We start from the raw sequence: 18,855 nt of genomic DNA on the forward strand, positions 1-18,855 counted from the left end.
TGAAACAGAGGATGACACGCGTAAAGCTGAAATACTAAACACCTTTTTCTAAAGCTGTTTCACAGAGGAAGACCGCACTGCAGTTTCTTCTCTAAATTCTCGCGCAAATGAAAAAATGGCTGACATCGAAATAAGTGTCCAAGGAATAGAAAAGCAACTGAAAACTCAACAGAGGAAAGTCCACTGGACCTGACGGAAAACCAATTCGATTCTACACAGAGTACGCGAAAGAACTTGCCCCCATTCTAACAGGCGTGTATCGCAAGTCTCTAGAGGAACGGAAGGTTCCAAATGATTGGAAAAGAGCACAGGTAGTCCCAGTCTTCAAGAAGGGTCGTCGAGCAGATGCGCAAAACTATAGGCCTATATCTCTGACATCGATCTGTTGTAGAATTTTAGAACATGTTTTTTGCTCGAGTATCATGTCGGTTTTGGAAACCCAGAATCTGCTCTGTAGGAATCAACATGGATTCCGGAAACAGCGATCGTGTGAAACCCAACTCGCTTTATTTGTTCATAAGACCCAGAAAATATTAGATACAGGCTCCCAGGTAGATGCCATTTTCCTTGACTTCCGAAAGGCGTTCGATACAGTTCCGCACTGTCGCCTGATAAACGAAGTAAGAGCCTCCGGAATATCCGACCAGCTGTGTGGCTGGATTGAAGAATTTTTAGCAAGCAGAACACAGCATTTTGTTATCAATGGAGAGACGTCTACAGACGTTAAAGTAACCTCTGGCGTGCCACAGGGGAGTGTTATTGGACCATTGCTTTTCACAATATATAAAATGACCTAGTAGATATTGTCGTAAGTTCCATGCGGCTTTTCGCGGATGATGCTGTAGTATACAGAGAAGTTGCAGCATTAGAAAATTGTAGCGAAATGCAGGAGGATCTGCTGCGGATAGGCACTTGGTTCAGGGAGTGGCAACCGACCCTTAACATAGACAAATGTAATGTATTGCGAATACATAGAAAGAAGGATCCTTTATTGTATGATTATATGATAGCGGAACAAGCACTGGTAGCAGTTACTTCTGTAAAATATCTGGGAGTATGCGTGCGGAACGATTTGAAGTGGAATGATCATATAAAATTAATTGTTGTTGAGGCGGGTACCAGGTTGAGATTCATTGGGAGAGACCTTAGAAAATGTAGTCCATCAACAAAGGAGGTGGCTTACAAAACTCTCGTTCGACGTATACTTGAGTATTGCTCATCAGTGTGGGATCCGTACCAGATCGGGTTGACGGAGGAGATAGAGAAGATCCAAAGAAGAGCGGCGCGTTTCGTCACAGGGTTATTTGGTAAGCGTGATAGCGTTACGGAGGTGTTTATGAAATGCAAGTGGCAGACTCTGCAAGAGAGGCGCTCAGCATCGCGGTGTAGCTTGCTCGCCAGATTTCGAGAGGGTGCGTTTCTGGATGAGGTATCGAATATATTGCTTCCCCCTACTTATACCTCCGCTGGAGATCACGAATGTAAAATTAGAGAGATTCGAGCGCGCACGGAGGCTTTCAGACAGTCGTTCTTCCCGCGAACCATACGAGACTGGAACAGGAAAGAGAGGTAATGACAGTGGCACGTAAAGTGCCCTCCGCCACACACCGTTGGGTGGCTTACGGAGTATGAATGTAGATGTAGATGCAGATCTGGTAGAAATGTGCTAACTTGGATTGGACGTGTTGAAATGAAATTCTGGCGGCCACGGTGACCAACTTTAATCCCAGATGATTCCTCTTTATGGGGTTAACAATAAAGACAGCGGGTCCGATCCTCCGTCTCTGGGAAACGTCGACGAGCTACGACAGCGTTATATCACAAGCAGTTGCCACGGTACATTGCTTCATACGATATGGCAGAAAACTGATTACAGATGGGACATCGTCGTGTTACAAAAGGTAGCCACATTGAATACTTGTGAACAAAACTTGAAGATGTACTGCATTCAGTGAAGCATCAAACATTTCTGTAAGTAATTTTTTTACGTTTCCCACAATTAATTTTTAATTTTATGTAACTAATTCGTAAATACTCTCTACCTTACGTGTTGCAAGCGCCTTATCATCCATACGCCATCCTCTACAGCCTTTCTGCTGAGCGAACTGTTCGTCCATTTAGTATTGATATTCACCGCAGATATTGTGTCGCTACTTAATTCTGCCTCGTCGTTTTCATTGGTATAGCTCTGTAAGTTATTAATTATTAACACGTTTTCGTTAGATCGATTTCTTGTCTGTGAGCTCCGTACAAATTTCTCATTTAATTTTAAACTAATTACCCGACGAGCTAGAGACGTCAAACTCTTAACACAGTTCGGAAACGGATGACAATGTAATATTATAATCGCTTTCGTGTCTGCTGTGTGGAGAGGGTACTTTGTTTTTCTGCTTGATTGTTGGGTGTAATTTTTTTGTAACTGATTTCAACCACACTTCCCAATGAGCTAAAGACTTTCCACGCAGCTCACAACTGGATGACATTGCCCTATTAACACGCTTTCTTGTCTTGCGTGTAGCACAAGGTATTTTTTGCACAACTGTTTTTTCTCGCTATTCGTGTTAGTCACGAATGTTTCGCGGGAAGGACGGTTGCTGTTTAACTTCAACGTGCCCTCGTGTTTCTCTAATTTTAACATTCACGGTTCTTTCGCGGAATTCACGCAAGATGAAGCATATGTTGGTCGACTCGTGTGAATTTACCACGTGTCTCTCTTGCAATCTCGTCAAAATGTTTAAAAATTTAAAAATTTCATACACGCGAAACTTAGAAGAGGACGTAATTAATTATAATAAAAAACTTTTGAATACAACACATTTTTATAAAGGATAAAAAGAGCATAAAATCATCAGTCCCACACAGATTCCTAGCTCTACAGAGATATTCCTGAAAATTTGTGGGTGTGGCTTTTTGATACGAGGGGCGCAATACGGCATATTACACTACTGACCATTAAAATTGCTACACCAAGAGGATTACGTTCCTCTAACGCGAAATTTAACCGATGATTAGCTTTTCAGAACATTTACACAAGGTTGGCGACACCTACAACGTGCTGACATTAGGAAAGTTTCCCACCGATTTCTCACGCACAAACAGCAGTTGAGCGGCGTTACCTTGTGAAACGTTGTCGTGATGCCTCGTCTAAGGAGCAGAAATGCGTATCACCACCTTTCCGACTTTGATAAAGGTCGGATTGTAGCCTATCGCGATTGCGGTTTATCGTATATTGCTGCTCGCGTTGGTCGAGATCCAATGACTGTAAGCATAATATGGAATCGGTGGTTCAGGAGGGTAATACGGAACGCCGTGCTCGATCGCAAAGGCCTCGTATCACTAGCAGTCGAGATGACAGGCATCTTATTCACATGGCGGTAACTGGTCGTGCAGCCACGTCTCGATCCCTTAGACAACAGACGGGGACGTTTCCACGACAACGTTTCCAAGACAACCATCTGCACGAACAGTTGGACGACGTTTGCAGCAGCATGGACTATCAGCTCGGAGACCATGGCTGCGGTCACCCTTTACGCTGCATCACAGACAGGAGCGCCTACGGTGGTGCACTCAACGACGAACCTGGGTGCACGAATGGCAAAACGTCATTTTTTCTGATGAATCCAGGTTCTGTTTACAGCATCATGATGGTTGCATCCGTGTTCGGCGACATCGGGGTGAATTCACATTGGAAGCGTGTATTCGTCATCGCCACCTAGCGTGATGGTATGGGGTGGCCATTGGTTACTCGTCTCGGTCGCCTCTTATTCGCACTGACGGCACTTTGAACAGTGGACGCTACATTTAAGATTTGTTACGACCCGTGGCTTTACCCTTCATTCGATCCCTGCGACACCCTACATTATAGCAGCATAATGCATGACCTCATGTTGCAGGTCGTGTACGGCCTTTCTGGATACAGATCTCTCACCAACAAAAACGTCTGGTCAATGGTGGCCGAGCAACTGGCTAGTCACAATACGCCAGTGAACTCTTGAGGAACTGTGGTATCGTGTTGAAGCTGCATGGGGAGCTGTACCTGTACACACCATCCAAGCTCTGTTTGATTCAATGCCCAGGCGTATGAAGGCCGTTATTACGGCCAGAGGTGGTTGTTCTGGATACTGATTTCTCAGGATCTATGCTCCAAAACTGCGTGAAAATGTAATCACATGTCAGTTCTAGCATAATATATCTGTCCAATCAATACTCGTTTATCATCTGCATTTCCTCTTAGTGTAGAAATTTTAATGGCCAGTGGTGTACTTCCCATTCTTCTGACTACAAAATCCTATTTTTAAGCAAAAATCTGCGTTTAATGCGACGGCCTTGCGCAACCTTTCTGGCAGGGCCTTTACGCCTACATGGTACCCGACTATTGGTTGACGTCGGAGCCGACGCCTTGCTGCTTCGGAAACCTCCCCATCATCCACGCAGTGCTTCCGACAGAGCGCCAGATAGAGGATACTTGGAAGGTACGACATCCCGGATGTAGGATGGGTGAGGAAGGGCGGTTCAATGAACTTCTGAAATCCTCACACATGCGCAGACTTGTCAGGTCTTGAGTTGTCAAGAAGTAGTTCGCTTGCGTTTTTGAGGAGACGAACACGCTGAAGTTTCTTCAGTTTCATGAGGGTGACACAGTACACTTCAGAATTGGTGGTTGCACCTACCCTTTCAGAGTCCCAACAGATAGTCGCCGTAGTTATATCGACTGAGGGTGCGGCTTTGAATTTCTTCTTAGGAGGACAGCTGCTGTGGCACCGCTCCATGGATAGCCATTTTGTTTTTTCATTCGAAGAGTTCAAATTGTTCAAATGGCTCTGAGCACTATGGGACTTAACTGCTGTGGTCATTAGTCCCCTAGAATTTAGAACTACTTAAACCTAACTAACCTAAAGACACCACACACATCCATGCCCGAGGCAGGATTCGTTCCTGCGACCGCAGCGGTCACGCGGATCCAGACTGTAGCGCCTAGAACCGCACGGCCACTCCGGCCGGCGATTCGAAGTGTTGAACCTATGCGGCGCTTATTAGGTTGTTTCAGCTGCAGGAGTGCATATGTTATTTCTGGTTGTGTAAATGTTTCATAGTCCTTTAATTTTGGAGCTTTTTGTTTTTGCTAATATAATTTGCTTTGTTCAGTTTCTTATTCAATTTTGCCTTGTCACGCGTCCATGGTAGCCTATCGGCGGACATGAGAGAAATAAAATAGCTCCTGCGGACCAAACACACCCTCTCCGTTAACAGCCGTAGTTGCAAATCGGAGTGAGCCGTGGTAAAAATTGCTGTTTAGAAGAGCGCGCCGCAGCGCGTAGTGTGAAGCAGTCGCCCTCCGTTTCTGGCGGTGGCGTCGCTGTGGCAATCGCAGCTTTGTTCTCTCCGTCTGGTGGGAAAGGGGAAAAATTGCCTGTTCACGTGCATTTAAGGGGCGCTATGAGCTCGCCAGTCAACCCCTCCAGTACATCTCTTGCAATATGCCGATGACACCGCATTCCTCGAACTCGCTCCCACCCTCCAACGGTCCCAACGCGTTCTCCAGAATCACCTTGACCTTTTCACCACATGGTGTAACCAGTGGCTCCTGAAAATCAATCCTTCCAATCACTGTAGGTCGTACCACTCGCTCCTTCCAGCTCCTGGATTTCTCCCTTACTGTCTGCGCCTGTCCCGTCCGCCTCACCCCCACCCTCACCTACCTTGGCCTCACCATTGACCGTCACCTCACCTGGATCTCTCGTCTCCGCTACATCCAATCCAAAGCCCACAACCATCTCCGACTTCTCGAACTCCTCTCTGGCTGGACATGAGGGTTGCACCCCTTTTAGCATCCTCCACACCTACGAATCCTTAATCCGTCCCATCCTCTGTTATGCCAGTTCTGCCTAGATATCTGCCCCCCGCCCCCAAAATTCTATAAGTCCCTCCAGATCCCTGAGCGTCATGCACTCCACATCACCTTCTGTGTACGACTCCTATACGCAGATCCTTAATGACCTCATGACCTCATTCCTTTCCCCCATCTGCTCCTATTACTACAACATATCCGCATCCTCTACACCTCCCGCCGCCTTGATCTCCCTCACCCCCTGGTTGTTCCTCTCCTCTCCCATCCACGCCCCCTGCCACATCTTCACTGTTGTGTCCCCCCTACCCTCCATCTCTACACCCTTCATCTCCTTCCCCAAGGTGGCTTCCATCAACTCCCCCTCCCAGAAGATGCCGTCTCTCCCTCCTATCAACCCTGATCCTCAATCCCCGTCCTTTCCTCTGTCCTTTTCCCAGGCTCCCTCTCCCCCCTTCCATCCTCTTTTTTCCGCACCTCCCCTCGCTCTGACCCCTTCTCTCCCCCGAGTCCATTTGCATTTCTCTCCTCTGCCTCTTCTCATTCCCTCTCGCGTCTGCCCTGCTCCTGCCGCCCCCCCCCCCCTTATGAGTCCTCTCCCTCCTTGGTTCCCCCCCCCCTTTTCGTCTTTTTCCTCTCCTCCCTCCTTGTTCTTCCCCCTCCCCCCCCCCCCATCTGCCTTTAGCTCGGGAGTGTCATCTTTGTGCCACTGTTTTCGTGCAGTGTTTTACAATGAGTGTTTTTACAGTGAATGTTCCATGTTGTGTGTTTTGGGAAGTGTTTCGAACGGCCATCATACTGTCGCTGGTTGTGATTTTTTATCTCTGTCGCCATGTTTTTTAATTGTGTGTCTACTATGTTACTTGTCTGATTCCTGTGTTTTATTAACATTGCCAACCCATTTTGCTTTCTGTTTTAACTTTCCGCATTTTTCTGCCATTTTACACTTTAAAGTCACCGGTTTATCGCCTGTTCTTTCTTGTTTCTTTTCTTCTTCCGTTTTTAAAAACGTCTGTAGGCTGTAGAGCAGCGTGCTAAGCTGCTGCCAGCACGCCCCCTTCGGGGGCAATTGAAAATTAAAAAAAGGAAAAAAAAACTCGCCAGGAGGTCAGTCTGGGTCAGTCTCTCGTCCCCGGCTTGCTGGTCTGTCTCTCTTCCGCATTTGTTGGGCAGTTAGCGTCTGTCTGTCGTTCGGAGTGCTAGTATGTCTGTCGTTCGGATCAACCTTTAAAGCCGGCAAAATGAGTCTTTCCACTCCGCCAGTAAGAGAATTCAGCGAGTGGTCGCCCGGTCGGGGCTGAGTTCCTGCACCTGAGTCTGATCGTTAGGCCGCCAGTCTACTCAAGTTTGCTCAGGCAATGGTCATTGGCGGTTGGTCGGTCGCACACTGAGACACAAGATGACTTGTCCGTCTTGAGCGTCGGCGCATGTGAGGTAGCCACGTGAGGCCCGTGGGCCGCGCCGTATAGCGAGGGGTAGTGACTAAACTTAATTACCTTTGAAAGCCAAATATCAAAAGGTCTTTTAGAAACAAAAATTATGGCTACTACAAACTAAGATGAATAGAAAATTTGGATTACTTGGAAATGTTCTGGGGAAGTGCAGTTCATCTGTAAAGAAAACAGCTTACTGTAGGCTGTTGCGATTAATTCTCTGCAAGAAACGACGTAATGTCTTGAAGAACATTTCTTTCAGTTCTTTTACCTTCGTACTGAACAACTGGGATCACGGAAAGCTGTCACAAGATTTTCTGATTTTGTAGGTTCTTATTATTAGAGTAGTGGGCAGTCTTTTATTTTAGAACACTTTTCAGACTTCCGCCTCTAGCTAGCGCTGTAGAGAAGTTAAGTATATAATTTCTTATTCCATTCTCAAATGGTAGCATTCATTTTATGTGTGCAGTAGTCTGTTTCTAAAATTGCAAAAATTACTGCGGAGACCAAGGTTTTTCCATATGTGAAAAACTTTTCCAAACTACGTGTTCGTATACCAAGGAATAATTACCCTATTTAAAACTGCTGTAGTCAAGGCAGTTTCGTGAATGATATTATTAAAGCCTATTTTTTACGTCATTACTCCACTATACACCAGTAATCAGTAAGTGAAATGAAATTAAGAAGTGGAATCTGAAACTAGTTAAAAACATTTTGAAATCTAAGGTACTGGCAACTAACAAAAATTTCCATTCTGAAGACAGGGAAAAATTGTTAAGGACTTGAAAGAAACTCAGTTCATTGAGAAAGATCACGTTTTCCACGGTAAAAAGACTTTATTCTCCAAGACACTGTCATTTTTTCCGCAGTATTCTAGAAATGATCGCAGTGGCGCACGACATACTGTTTCCTTTAGAGACGAACTGCACTTTCCCGGAGTGCTTCGATCAAGTCCATGTCCTCTATTTGTCTCATTTTATACTGTTTATTACCCTAAATATATAAACGGATTTTAGCTCCTGAAAAATTAGCAGTTTATACAAAGTCCGATCCATATGCGATTAAATGCAATCTATAATTATCTTACGCTCCGTAACGTAATGGACTTTCGCAAATCACACCTTTCTGCTTTGACTAGGGTATCAGAAGTTAACGAATACAAAAGTGGCATTGCAGACCTCCTTAAAGACTGCCCCTTATAGATGCATTTCGTGCAGTGCAAGCGTTTTTGTTCTCTATGCCTAACGTCTAATAACCTGAGAACACTGAGGTAGTGTAATAGAACTTATATCGAAGTTTTCGTCTCCACTCGCTGCTGTCTCGATGTGTCATAAACTTATCTGTTTAGCTGAAAACTGCAATGAGTAAATCTGTAATCCCTTCTTCAGGGAATTCATTCCATCACGGCTTAAAACTCAACTAGCAGGTGCGGTGTGTTTACGTGGTTTCGAGTAAAACACAAAAAATTGTCCTCAAATCGGAAAATATTTTTAATCGTCCTTATCCTTTCCTAGTCTTTATTTACGCCAACAGCGCACCATTACACCTTATTAGCAAACAAAGATTTATTATAATACTTACTGAATTTTTAAGAAACTGATTTGTTTTGTTTTACGAATATGATGTCAAATGAATAAATAACTAAAGAAACAACCGCTACTAGCTCTTCAGACTACAGAATTTTGTGGAGCCTGAAAATTACAAAAAAATTGGATACTCCAAGATTTCTAGCATGTAAGGTAAACGAGAAGTTCACTTTTCGGTTTCCTTCTGATGAACACGATGTAGCATCCGTCGAGGTTCTGTAAGGGACCACTTTATAATAAATCCAGAGTCTTATGCTGACAGCTACTTCTTGGCAATGTCACATGACATCTTTTACACTGACGAAAGAAGACGCATAACCAAAAACTAATTAAAGTACAGCAATGGAATTTCGGGAATACATTTGTCCAAGTAAAGTGTGTAAGTGATTAACCTTGCAAGAGCACATGTTAATGTAAGTGCGAGATAAACGATTGCAAATGTGAAATACTGGTAAATTAATAACCTGCGTAACCGCCAGAAAGTTGAATACGAGGAAGCAAATCTGCATGCATTGTTTTGTTCAGGTTGTAACCTTCCAAAAGATAAATTCCGTAACCTCACGATAAAAAGGTGACTAACCTCCCAATAAAAATGTGACACATATATAACCCTTGAACAAAAATCTCTTAATGTAACTTTTCAATAATTAACTATGAATCTAAACTGGTGAATCTGCTCGACTGGAAGTTACTACTACTACTATTACTACAGCCGACACTGCGCTCTGGTCTGCGATTCTATTGTAGCTTACATATCGCAGGCAGCGCGTGAGAAATCCATCGACATCTGCTCGAGTGCTCTAGCAATAAATTCCTTAGTCACGCACCTCTTACAAGGTGCAGGATATCAATTTGTGGGATGGAGTTTCATACCTACTGCACTTGGTCGGTCAATATAGGGACGGTTACTGCCGGTTGTGGATGGAGCAGACCAAGACAACACGTCGACACTCTGTAGAGAATGTTGGGTTACAGCAGCGGTATGTGGACGAGTACTATCCTGTTGGAAAACACCCCCAGGCAGCACAACAGGTCGCATTACCACATTGACGTACAAATTTGCAGTGAAGGTGCGCGGGGTAACAATGAGAGTTCCGCTGCTGTCATACGAAATGGCGTCACAGACCATAACTCGAGGTGAAGGTCCAGTGAGTCTTGCACGCTAACAGGTCGGTTGCAGGCCCTCAGCTAACCGCCTCCCAACCAACACACGGCCATCACTGGCACCGAGGCAGAACCAGCTATCCACGCAATACACGAGAGACCTGCACTCTGCCCTCCAATGACTCTCGCTTGGCGTCTTTGAAGTCGCAAATGATTGTGGTGTGGGGCGACCGAAATGCAGGTTCTAGGGCACCTGGTTCAGAGTTGTCCTTGAAGTAACTGATTTTTATAGTTCGTGGTGCCAACTGCAGCTCAAATTTCTACTGCAGACGCAGGACGATGCGACAGAGCCGTCAAGTCGAACACGATGGTCTCACCTCTCGGTAGTGACACGTGGCCGTCCGAAGCCCGGTCTTCTTGGGACCGTACATTCTCGTGAACACCGCTGCCAGCAATCGTGCACAGTAGCTACGTTCATGCAAAGTCTTTCTGCAGTATCGCAAAAGGAACATCCAGCTTCCCGTAGCCCTGTTACACGATAATGGCGTCTTTCTTGCTTTAAAGGCATTCTCGTTTAACATCAACTCACCATGCCCAGGCTCAAAGGTAGCTAATGTTTACAACCTTAACAGCGTGTATGTAAATCACAAATGATTTGCTTTAAAATTTGAAAAGAAGCAGGTGTTGACAGATGTGAAAATTACCGAACTATCAGTTTAATAAGTCACAGCTGCAAAATACTAACGAGAATTCTTTAAAGACGAATGAAAAAACTTTTAGCCGCCAACCTCGGGGAAGATCAGTTCGGATTCCGTAGAAATGTTTGAACACGTGAGGCAATACTGACCCTAAGACTTATCTTAGAAAATAGATTAAGGAAAGGCAAACCTACGTTTCTGGCATTTGTAGGCTTAGAGAAAGCTTTTGACAATGTTGACTGGAATACTCTCTTTCAAATTCTAAAGGTGGCAGGGGTAAAATAAAGGGAGCGAAGGGCTATTTACAATCTGTACAGAAACTAGATGGCAGTTATAAGAGTCGAGGTGCATGAATGGGAAGCAGTGGTTGGGAAGGGAATGAGACAGGGTTGTAGCCTATCCCCGGTATTATTCAGTCAGTATATTGAGCAAGCAGTAAAGGAAACAAAAGGAAAATTCGGAGTAGGTATTAAAATCCATGGAGAAGAAATAAAAACTTTGAGGTTCGCCGATGACATTGTAATTCTGTCAGAGACAGCAAAGGACTTGGAAGAACAGTTGAATGGAATGGACAGTGTCCTGAAAGGAGGATATAACATGAACATCAACAAAAGCAAAACGATGATAATGGAATGTAGTCGAATTAAGTCGGGTGATGCTGAGGAAATTACATTAGGAAAAGAGACACTTAAAGTAGTAAAGGAGTTCTGCTATTTGGGGAGCAAAATAACTGATGATGATCGAAGTAGAGAGAATATAAAAATTAGACTGGCAATGGCAAGGAAAGCGTTTCTGAAGAAAAGAAATTTGTTAACATCTGCCGGCCGCGGTGTTCTCGCGGTTCTAGGCGCGCAGTCCGGAACCGTGCGACTGCTACGGTCGCAGGTTCGAATCCTGCCTCGGGCATGGATGTGTGTGATGTCCTTAGGTTAGTTAGGTTTAAGTAGTTCTAAGTTCTAGGGTACTGATGACCACAGCAGTTGAGTCCCATTGTGCTCAGAGCAATTTTTTTTTGTTAACATAGAGTATAGATTTCAGAGTCAGGAAGTCGTTTCTGAAAGTATTTCTATGGAGTGTAGCCGTGTATGGAAGTGAAACATGGATAATAAATAGTTTGGACAAGAAGAGAATAGAAGCTTTCGAAATGTGGTGCTACAGAAGAATGCTGAAGATTTGATGGGTAGATCACATAACTAATGAGGAAGTATTGAATAGGATTGGAGAGAAGAGAAGTTTGTGGCACAACTTGACTAGAAGAAGGGACCGGTTGGTAGAACACGTTCTGAGGCATCAAGGGATGACAAATTTAGCATTGGAGAGCAGCGTAGAGGTAAAAATTGTAGAGAGAGACCAAGAGATGAATACACTAAGCAGATTCAGAAGGATGTAGGCTGCAGTGGGTACTGGGAGATGAAGAAGCTTGCACAGGATAGAGTATCATGGAGAGCTGCATCAAACCAGTCTCAGGACTGAAGACCACAACAACAACGACAATTTGTAGGAGCAAAAAAAGAAAAAAAAAAGAAAAAGATACCTCCAAGATTGGAAAACGCGTGTAGACTTTTTAACATGTCAAAACGTCTTTATTCCACAAAGAAACTTCCCAAACGATTTGCAATCTAAGCAATTACATTACATTGGCGTTTTATTATTTTATTTTCGCATTAAAACGACACCAGACGTTAATTTCTTATTGTAAGAGTCGGTCGAAAATTGTGACATCCCTGCAAACAAAATCGATATCTGGCTCCGTGACAGTCGTGCTTTCCATACACACAGTGATCTAAATTCACCGATAAGATTTAGAGACTGGTGCCTCACACCAAAACAAAAACAGTCTAGCAAACAAGAACCCTAAAATGCATACCTTAAGAGCCATGAGCAACTTTTTCATCTTGTACAGTATGAAATACATCACTTCTACTTCAAGTGCTTTGCTTCCCATATTTCAGGATAATGTAGTGTGGATCAAAACAAAACAATATCTAGTGAACACGGACACTAAAATTTTTACGTTAACAACTATGTGCAGTTATTGTTACTCAGCAGAAAAGATGTTTTACACTAACAAAGATGAACAAGTGCTCACAGCTCTGAAGATCTGTCTTATAGACCCCATATTTACTGGCCATTTTTTATTTTATTTTTGCATTGGTCCATACTACGTCCTCAAAAATATGAAAAGCAAAGTCCTTGCGGTAGAAGAGATCTGTTGTTCATATCAACGAAGATGAACAATGATCATAGCTCTTACGGTGTACATTTTAGAGTCCTTGTTCATTAGACATTTTTTACTTGTTTTGGTGTAAGCAACCTGTTCCTAAATTTTGTCCGTATTTTTTTTGGGCACCCTTATGCCTGTTACAAGCGTTCTTGGAAATTACCAAAACATCGAAGATGTTGTAACTTGAACGCACCCAGTATCAATATGCCGCTGAGAAAAAAGGGCAAATTCGGCAGTGGAAATATTTGCATTTACCACCGCCGAAGAAGGAAGGCTCAACCATCAGGGAAGGTGGTGGTGTTTTTAGGACTGTCATGGCGTCGTGTTGTTTATGTTCGTAATGGATAAAGCGTCACAGGAGTCTGTTAGTAAAATATCCTGAAGGGGTTACTGGAAGCTGCCAAGACAAAGCGTCATTTCAAGCTGTCCGGGGGTTTCTTTGTGCCCACGACAACGCTCATCTCATTCTGCAAGGGACACGGCCACACATGTTGGTTCTTTCGACTATCAAAGTTTACCTCACCGCTTAAATCTCCTGAGGTGGCACCCGGTGCTTTTGTTCATTTTGCTTTGGATGGAGAAACCATTTAGTGGCCCACAGTTTCAGAATGACGGTGAGGGGATTGCCGGGGACTTTTTTTCGGTGTGGTAATCAAAGCAGAAATAAAGTACAGTGATCGAAAGGTTACTTATAACACGTACAGAAAGCAGACGACAGTTATAAGAGCATCGAGGGGTAAGAAAGGGAAGTAATTGTCTTGAACAGAATGATAAGTGGTTGAAACCTATCGCCAACGTTACAGTGAGCAAGCAGTAAAGGAAACTAAAGAAAAGTTTAGATTAGGGATTAAATTTCATAAGGAAGAAATGAAAATTTACAGGTTTGACGACGACATTGGAATTCAGCCAGAGACAGCAAAGGAGTTGAAAGAGCAGATAATCTTTTGAAAGGACGATGTAAGAGGAAGATTAACAGAAGTCAAACAAGGGTAATGTTGTATAGTCCAATTAAATCAGGCGATGCTGAGGGAATTAGATTAGGAAACGGCTGTAAATCAGTTTTGCTATTTGGGAAGCAAAACACTTGGCGATGGCCAAAGCAGAGACGATATAAAAGTAGACTGGCAATTCATGATTATGTGGTTTGTTTCCCTAATTGCAGATGTAGGTTTTTATCCTTTCCAGCTTTCTATGTCAGTTATTTACTGACAGCAATAAAATATAGCACCTTACACAAACATATATATATAAACGCACACAAAAACACACACACACACACACACACATACACACACACACACACACACACACACAGCATTTGCTTGATGCAATTAGTCCAATGAGGTTGACCGCTTTGAAATTTTTCGTGGGAAGTTCCTTTTTTTTTTTTTTTTTTTTGTCGTCAGTCTACTGACTGGTTTGATGCGGCCCGCCACGAATTCCTTTCCTGTGCCAACCTCTTCATCTCAGAGTAGCACTTGCAACCTACGTCCTCAATTATTTGCTTGACGTATTCCAATCTCTGTCTTCCTCTACAGTTTTTGCCCTCTGCAGCTCCCTGTAGTACCATGGAAGTCATTCCCTCATGTCTTAGCAGATGTCCTATCATCCTGTCCCTTCTCCTTATCAGTGTTTTCCACATATTCCTTTCCTCTCCGATTCTGCGTAGAACCTCCTCATTCCTTACCTTATCAGTCCACCTAATTTTCAACATTCGTCCATAGCACCACATCTCAAATGCTTCTATTCTCTTCTGTTCCGGTTTTCCCAAAGTCCATGTTTCACTACCATAAAATGCTGTACTCCAGACGTACATCCTCAGAAATTTCTTCCTCAAATTAAGGCCAGAAATGCCTTTTTTGCCATAGCGAGTCTGCTTTTGATGTCCTCCTTGCTCCGTCCGTCATTGGTTATTTTACTGCCTAAGTTTCTCGCTGTTCTCATTTCTACTACTTCTCATTACCTTCGTCTTTCTCCGATTTACTCTCAAACCATAATGTGTACTCATTAGACTCTTCATTCCGTTCAGCAGATTATTTAATTCTTCTTCACTTTCACTCAGGATAGCAATATCATCAGCGAATCGTATCATTGATATCCTTTCACCTTGTATTTTAATTCCACTCCTGAACCTTTCTTTTATTTCCATCATTGCTTCCTCGATGTACAGATTGAAGAGTAGGGGCGAAAGGCTACAGCCTTGTCTTACACCCTTCTTAATACGAGCACTTCGTTCTTGATCGTCCACTCTTATTATTCCCTCTTGGTTGTTGTACATATTGTATATGACCCGTCTCTCCCTATAGCTTACCCCTACTTTTTTGAGAATCTCGAACAGCTTGCACCATTTTATATTGTCGAACGCTTTTTCCAGGTCGACAAATCCTATGAACGTGTCTTGATTTTCTTTGGCCTTGCTTCCATTATTAGCCGTAACGACAGAATTGCTTCTCTCGTGCCTTTACTTTTCCTAAAGCCGAAGTGATCGCCACCTAGCGCATTCTCAATTTTCTTTTCCATTCTTTTGTATATTATTCTTGTAAGCAGCTTCGATGCATGAGCTGTTAAGCTGATTGTGCGATAATTCTCGCACTTGTCAGCTCTTGCCGTCTTCGGAATTGTGTGGATGATGCTTTTCCGAAAGTCAGATGGTATGTCGCCAGATTCATATATTCTACACACCAACGTGAATAGTCGTTTTGTTGCCACTTCCCCTAATGATTTTAGAAATTCTGATGGAATGTTATCTATCCCTTCTGCTTTATTTGACCGTAAGTCCTCCAAAGCTCTTTTAAATTCCGATTCTAATACTGGATCCCCTATCTCTTCGAAATCTACTCCTGTTTCTTCTTCTATCACATCAGACAAATCTTCATCCTCATAGAGGCTTTCAATGTATTCTTTCCACCTATCCGCTCTCTCCTCTGCATTTAACAGTGGAATTCCCGTTGCACTCTTAATGTTACCACCGTTGCTTTTTTTAATGTCACCAAAGGTTGTTTTGACTTTCCTGTATGCTGAGTCTGTCCTTCCGACAATCATGCCTTATTCGATGTCTTCACATTTTTCCTGCAGCCATTTCGTCTTAGCTTCCCTGCACTTCCTATTTATTTTATTCCTCAGTTACTTGTATTTCTGTATTCCTGATTTTCCCGGAACATGTTTGTACTTCCTCCTTTCATCAATCAACTGAAGTATGTCCTCTGTTACCCATGGTTACTTCGCAGCTACCTTCTTTGTACCTATGCTTTCCTTCCCAACTTCTGTGATGGCCCTTTTGAGAGACGGCCATTCTTCTTCAACTGTGTTTCTTACTGCACTGTTCCTTATTGCTGTATCTAGAGCGTTAGAGAACTTCAAACGTATCTCGTCATTCCTTAGAACTTCCGTATCCCACTTCTTAGCGTATTGATTCTTCCCGACTAATGTCTTGAACTTCAGCCTACTCTTCATCACTACTATATTGTGATCTGAGTCTATATCTGCTCCTGTTTACGCCTTACAATCCAGTATCTGATTTCGGAATCTCTGTCTGACAATGATGTAATCTAATTGAAATCTTCCCGTATCTCCCGGCCTTTTCCAAGTATACCTCCTCCTCTTGTGATTCTTGAACAGGGTATTCGCTATTACTAACTGAAACTTGTTACAGAACTCAATTAGTCTTTCTCCTCTTTCATACCTTGTCCCAAGCCCATATTCTCCTACAACCTTTTCTTCTACTACTTCCCCTACAACTGCATTCCAGTCGCCCATGACTATTAGATTTTCGTCCCCCTTTACATACTGCATTACCCTTTCAATATCCTCATACACTTTCTCTATCTGTTCATCTTCAGCTTGCGACGTCGGCAAGTATACCTGAACTATCGTTGTTGGTGTTGGTCTGCTGTCGATTCTGATTAGAACAACCTGGTCACTGAACTGTTCACAGCAACACACCCTCTGCCCTACCTTCCTATTCATAAAGAATCCTACACTTGTTATACCATTTTTTGCTGCTGTTGATATTACCCGATACTCTCTGACCAGAAATCCTTGTCTTCCTTCCACTTCACTTCACTAACCCCTACTATATCTAGATGGAGCCTTTGCATTTCCCTTTTCAGATTTTCTAGTTTCCCTACCACATTCAAGCTTCTGACATTCCACGCCCCGATTCTTAGAACATTATGCTTTCGTTGATTATTCAATCTTTTTCTCATGGTAACCTCTCCCTTGGCAGTCCCCTCCCAGAGATCCGAATGGGGGACTATTCCGGAATCTTTTGCCAATGGAGAGATCATCATGACACTTCTTCAACTTCAGGCCACATGTCCTGTGGATACACGTTACGTGTCTTTAATGCAGTGGTTTCCATTGCCTTCTGCATCCTCATGTCGTTGATCATTGCTGATTCTTCCGCCTTTAGGGGCAATTTCCCATCCCTAGGACAAGAGAGTGCCCTGAACCTCTATCCGCTACTCCACCCTCTTTGACAAGGCCATTGGCAGAATGAGGCAGCCTTCTTACGCCGGAAGTCTTTGGCCGCCAATGTTGATTATTTATCAAAATTTAGACAGTGGCGGGGATCGAACCCGGGTCCGAAGACGTTCTGATTTTGAATCAAAGACGCTACCCCTAGACCACGGGTACAAGTTCCTATGGGACCAAACTGTAGAGGTCATCTGTCCCTAGGCTTACATACTTTTAACTTACGCCAAGGAGAACAAACACACACCCATGGCCGAGGAAGGACTTGAACCTCTGACGGGGCAAGTCGCGCGAACTGTGGCAGATGCCGTTAGACCACGCGGCCACCCCAAGCAACTGACTGCTTTGAAAGTTGGAGGACCCAGACAAAACAATGACTTGCAGAAGATGAGAGGTGGCATGAGCCCTTCTCGCATATTTCTATCTTAGTCTGAGTAATTCGATTTTCCTTTCTAATTGCATGCGGTGGAAAGTTGCTATTCCTTCACACGCGGACTTCCCATGCAGCATCTCTCTTCACCCGGGTGGTCCGCTGACAGGCGGGTTCTGCTGATCTTCAAAGGGTTATGCCGACAGGTGTGAGGGAGTCGAGTGGATGCTTTCCAGACGTCGACATTGTCATAAGAGCGGGGGCAAGACGCCCACAGAGGCCTGATGGAGCGGCTGGGCTAGAGATTCCGTTACTTCGCAGAAACTTTGTGAAAACACTTTCTGGCGGGCTACCAGCGAGGCGTGGGAATGACTTGTGTTCCCAGGCAGTCTTGGCGGGCAAATTCTTCCGTTTTCTGCAAAATCATAACTGTGATTGGCTTGCTCACGGTATAGATCCCTGACGTAGCAAAATCGGCGCAGAAATTGGCGCCAAGTACCTCCATTGGTGGAACAGTAGTGCGTCGGCAATAGAGTGGAATTCTACGCCGGTTTTCGAGTTGCTGATTGGAACGTTTAACCACGGCCACTGTCGTGGGGGCGGGAGTGTTCTGTGTTCGGCTTGTACGGGTGCTCTTGAGGAAGTAGGCTCTCGCCTTTTGGTCGGGATAGATTACAAGACTGAGCTCTCGCTGCTCTGGACAGCCTACCTTCCGTTGGCTGTTTAATATACTTTCATTTAATTGTAACTGTTTGACGAAATTGCTTAAGTTTCGACTTCAACGTAAGAGTTGGCAATTGAGCGTTCTGCGTACAAGCGGCCTATGTTGTCTGTCTTGGGCAGTTTTGGCTAAAGTTGACTGTATCGGAGTTACTGTGTGACTTCGCTTGTTAAAATCAATCACTGTACCATAGGTGATTGTATGGCGGGCCTTCTTCGTCTCCTTCAGAGGCGCATTTGTGTTAATAGGAAGTCTTTAGCCTGGAACAACCAGACCAGGATAATTTGTTGCGGGCTATACTCGCGACATTATCATTACCACAACGGGACATCGAAGCAACCAGCTATCGCTTCCGGTACGCCAGATCGTGTCCTTGCAGTTAAGAAGACAGCTTGGTAATG

This window comes from Schistocerca gregaria, chromosome 9 (assembly GCF_023897955.1).
Source record: "Schistocerca gregaria isolate iqSchGreg1 chromosome 9, iqSchGreg1.2, whole genome shotgun sequence".
NCBI classification, from domain to species: Eukaryota; Metazoa; Arthropoda; class Insecta; order Orthoptera; family Acrididae; genus Schistocerca; species Schistocerca gregaria.